Here is a 4,793-nt window from a genome sequence, read left to right as displayed (position 1 = left end):
ATCATGGGCAGCCTGGTTGTCGGGGATGGACGTGTGTACTGGGACCCAAATTAGGGTGATTTTGCGATCGATTTTAGCTGCAGCTTTTAGAATTCGGGCGGCTTTTTGCGAGACCCTGCCTTTTCTGATATTCCAGAGAGCAGTTTTACTGTCGCTAAAGATCAATCTAGCCTTCGTTCCGACGCAAGCGAGCGCTGTTTCTGCTTCGGATGGTGGCGGAGACGACTGGTGCGCCGCTATCATCGACTACCGCGGCGACTGCCGCCCCTGATAGGCCGCTTGCAGCGTCTACGTAGGCAACTTCTTTTACTCTGAATTCTTTTGCACTTTTAACCAGTTCTTCTGCTCTCTTCTCCCGTCTCTCCTTGTGGTATTCTGGGTGTATGTTGCCGGGGAGAGGAAGGACAATGATCTTCTCGCGACATTGTGGCGGTAGGGCAACCTTGTCGGTTGTGTCCCTATCTATTTTTCGACCCACCCATTCTAAGATGATTCGACCCGTGCTCGAACTACTTAATCTCTCATGTTGGGCGATTCTCACCGCTTCAGCAAGTTCCGTCCAGCTATTATACACTCCCATTTCTATCAGGCGTTCCGTAGAAGAGGAGATGGGTAGACCCAGCGCCCTCTTGACGCAACGCCTGATGAGTGCGTCTATCTTATCTTTTTCATTGGTCCAGATGTTGAGGAATGGTGTGGCATAGCATATTCGAAATATTAAGTAGGCCTGCTTCAGTCTCAAGAGGCTTCTCTCTTTGAGGCCTCTGCCTTTGAAGGCAAGCCTCCTAAATATCCCTCTTACTGCGTCGCGTAGGTAGTGAGTTTTTTTATCGTTCCGTCGTTATACCCGTACTCTTGAATAAAAAGTCCGAGGATTCTGATTTCTTGGACTTTTGGTACGGTTTTGCCGTCGACCTTAATTTCTACGTTAAAGTCGCCTTTGCACCTCATTGATTTTGGATTATATATGAAAAGTCAAAGTAGCCGAAGAGTTCTATACAGATCTCTAAAGTAGCCAAAGTAGTCAGGACCGTAATTAGATTCGCGGTAGGGAAAAACAGTCAGACGTCCCACCAGTGACGAAGGACGAGGTCAAGAAAGCATTAAAAACTATGAAATGGGGGAAATCAGCTGGAGAGGATCAGATAACTACAGATTTGCTGAAGGACGAGGTGGATATCGGGCTCGAAAAACTGGCCACCCTGTATACGCAGTGCCAGGTGTCATAGACAGCATCGGAACCATGGAAGAATGCAAAAATTATCCTCATAATTAAGGAAGGGGACTCTATGGACCTTAAAAATTACAGACCAATCAGCTTACTGTCTGTTACGTATAGGATATTTACTAAGGTAATCGCTAATAGAATCAGGACAACCTTGGACTGCAATCAAGCAAAGGATCAAGCAGGGTTTCGGAAACGGTACTCTACCATCGATCATATCCATACCCTCAACGAGGTGATAGAAAAATGCTCGGAATATAACCAGCCCTTATACATAGCATTCATTGATTCCGAAAAAGCATTTGACTCAGTTAAAACCTCGCCGGTGATGCATGCATTGCGAAATCAGAGGGTAGACGAGCCGTACGTGAAAGTGCTGTAAGATATACATAGTGGCTGCACAGCAAACATAGTTCTGCATAAAGAAAGTAACAAAATACCCATAAAGAAAGGTGTTAGGAAAGGAGACACAATCCTCCAGTACTATTCACAGCTTGCTTAGAGGAAGTATTCAGAGACTTGGAATGGGAGCAGTTAGGGATAAGGGTAGATGGAAAATACCTCAGTAATCTGCGATTTGCCGATGACATTGCCTTGCTAAGCAACTCTGGGGATGAACTGCAAATAGTGATTGATGACCTAGACAGGAAGAGTAGAAAGTTAGGCTTGAAAATCAATATGCAGAAGACTAAGGTAATGTTCAACAGCCTCGGGAAGGAACAGCAGTTTACATTAGGTAGCGAAGTACTGGAAGTAGTAGGCGAATATGTCTACTTAGGACAGGTAGTAACCGCAGATCCGGACCATGAAAATGAAATAACAAGAAGAATAAGATTGGGATGGAGCGCATTTGGCGAGCACTCGCAGATTATGACTAGCAGCTTACCGGTATCGCTAAAGAGAAAAGTATATGACAGTTGCATCTTACCTGTACTCACCTATGGCGCTGAAATCTGGAGGCTAACCAAGAGAGTTCTACTCATGTTGAGGACTACCCAGATGGCTATGGAACGAAAAATAGTAGGGGTAACATTAAGAGATAGGAAGCGTGCAGAGTGGGTCAGAGAAATAACTCAAGTTACCGACATTCTAGTGGAAATTAAGAAGAAATGGACATGGGCAGGACATGTAGTGCGAAGAGAGAAAAACCGATGGTCACTTAGGGTAACAAACTGGATTCCAAGGGAAGGAAAGCGTAGCAGGGGGCGGGAGAAAGTTAGGTGGGTGGATGAGATTAAGAAGTTCGCAGGGGTCAAGTGGATGCAGCTAGCACAGAACCGGGTTAACTGGAGAAATATGGGAGAGACCTCTGCCCTGTAGGCTGCTGCTGCTGATGATGATGATGGTGATGATGATGATGAAAAGTTCAGATTTTTGCTTTGAGCACGCAAGACCCCTTTCGGCCGCGTAGGACAGAATGGTGTCTGCCGCCGCATGTAGGCGTTCCTCTATGCTGCCATCGCTGCCATTGTTCATCCAGAGATTAGCGTCGTCCGCGTAAATGCTGAACTTTGGGTCTTTTATGACTTTAAGAGCGGCAGGAAGGCCTCTCATTACCACGTTAAAAAGGAAGGGGGAGAGCACCGAGCCTTGCTGCGTGCCATTATTTCCCAGGTGGGCAGTGGGGGATTCTAGGTCCTGAAAACTAGTTTCAACGTCCTGTTTATCAGGAAATACATTATGTAATTATATGTCCTCTCGCCGACTCCTGATTCCTGCAGTCCCGCGAGAATTGCCTGGTGTTTTACTTTTTCAAATGCTTTTGTTAGATCTAGTGTTAGAATTACCTTCGCGTCTCTGGATTTCGAGTCAATTATGTCATGTTGCAATCGGAGCATTACGTCCTATGTGCACTGACCCGGTCGGAACCCGACCATCTCGTGCGGCCACAGGTCGTTTTTCTCCATGAAATCAGTTAGCCTTGTTTGGATGACGCGTTCCATAAGCTTTCCAATGCATGAGGTCAGAGAAATAGGTCTGATGTTTTTCAATTTCGGGGGCTTACCAGGTTTTGGAATTAGCACAGCGTTTGCAGTTTTCCACTGCTGGGGAAGACGACCGCTACTCCATACTTCTTACATGTAGTTGGTGAGTGCCGTTATGGAAGTGTCGTCTAGGTTTTCTTAGCATTTTATTTGTTATTCCATCGGGGCCGGGAGCTAATCGCGTCTTTAAGCTCAGGATTTCGGCCCTAACTTCCGCTTCTGAGATGGGCGCGTCGAGGGCCTCGTTCGGTGGGCCCACGTATTGCCTAAGAGGGATGGATGTTGTATCGCCGACATATGTGCCTACAAGTTTAGTTATTAGTTCCGCGTCAGTCCCCTCGAACGCGTGTCTTGCCTTTGCTATTGTTGTGTTTGACTGTGTTTTCGAACTGTCGGGATCAAGAAGATATCGTAGCCGGCTCCACGTCTTTGAAAGGCTCATGTTGCCCTCCATTTCATCGCACCTGTTACACCAGTTTTGCTCGCAGAGTTTAATTGCATAATCCTCAATTTACTTATTGTGCTTGGCTATTTTTCGCCTCAGGTTTCCGTTCCATCTCTGACACCGGAGGCGTCTTTCCATACCTTTTTTTGCTTCCCACATGTGTAGGAGTTTCCTGTCGACTGGTTTCGGTGCATCGTCCCCCTCTAGGGTAATGGTAGCGGATTTCACGTGGTGCATGATGGTTTCTGCCCAATCGTAGATATTTTCAATATTTTCGTCCATGTTTGCGGATTCCCTAATTTGTCTGAATTTCTCCCATTCGATTGCGCTGATGATCTTTTATCGTCTTACTTTGACTCCGCGTCTAAGCGTTATTTCGAGGGCGTAATGATCACTTCCAAAGTTGAGCTCTGTGTTCTTCCACCTAAGCTCCTCTATGTTTTTGGTGAATGTTAAGTCTGGGGTTGTGTCTTTGCTCACACTGTTTCCCACCCTGGTCGGGCAGCCAGAGTCTGTCTGCAGGGTGAGGTTTAATTCGTGGAAATCTTCCCTTAACTGCCTGCCCTTCGGATCTTGCCTATTATATCCCCATTCTTTGTGGCAGGCGTTGAAGTCTCCTACAATTAGCAGCGGGTTAGGTCCGGCTGTCTTCATTGCTTTGCGAAATAATGTCTTGAACCTAACTTTGCGCTGCTGAGGAGAGCTATATATGTTTAAGACGAAAATACTGGGTTCCTTCTTCCTGCCCGTGATGATTTCAATGAAAACCGCCTCAATGTCGCGAGAATTAATTTTATGTTCGATCACCGCTACGTTCCTTCTGACGAATGTAGTGACCTGGGATTCTTCTCTCCGGCCACTAGCAAACGCTTGATATCCCGATGATTTAATTACTCCTTTGCCAGCCGGCATGTCAGCGTCACTATGTTTGCCCAATGAGGATTGAGGTTAGTGTGTAAGCGATGAAAGGTGACGCACAGCGGTGGCGTAGCGGCAGAACATCTGCCCAGCATGCAAGAGGATCGGGGTTCAAATCCCGGTGCCGTGCAATTCTCCACCGGATTTAAAAAAACGAAAACCCGCGTGTCGATTGAATTGCATAAACAGGCTTGGGGTGCGACCTGATGCCGGTGAACAC

This window comes from Amblyomma maculatum, chromosome 3 (assembly GCF_055883805.1).
Source record: "Amblyomma maculatum isolate TAMU_Amacu chromosome 3, ASM5588380v1, whole genome shotgun sequence".
Lineage (NCBI taxonomy): Eukaryota > Metazoa > Arthropoda > Arachnida > Ixodida > Ixodidae > Amblyomma > Amblyomma maculatum.
The sequence above is the reverse complement of the archived record's forward strand: the minus strand, read 5'-3'. Positions refer to the sequence as shown.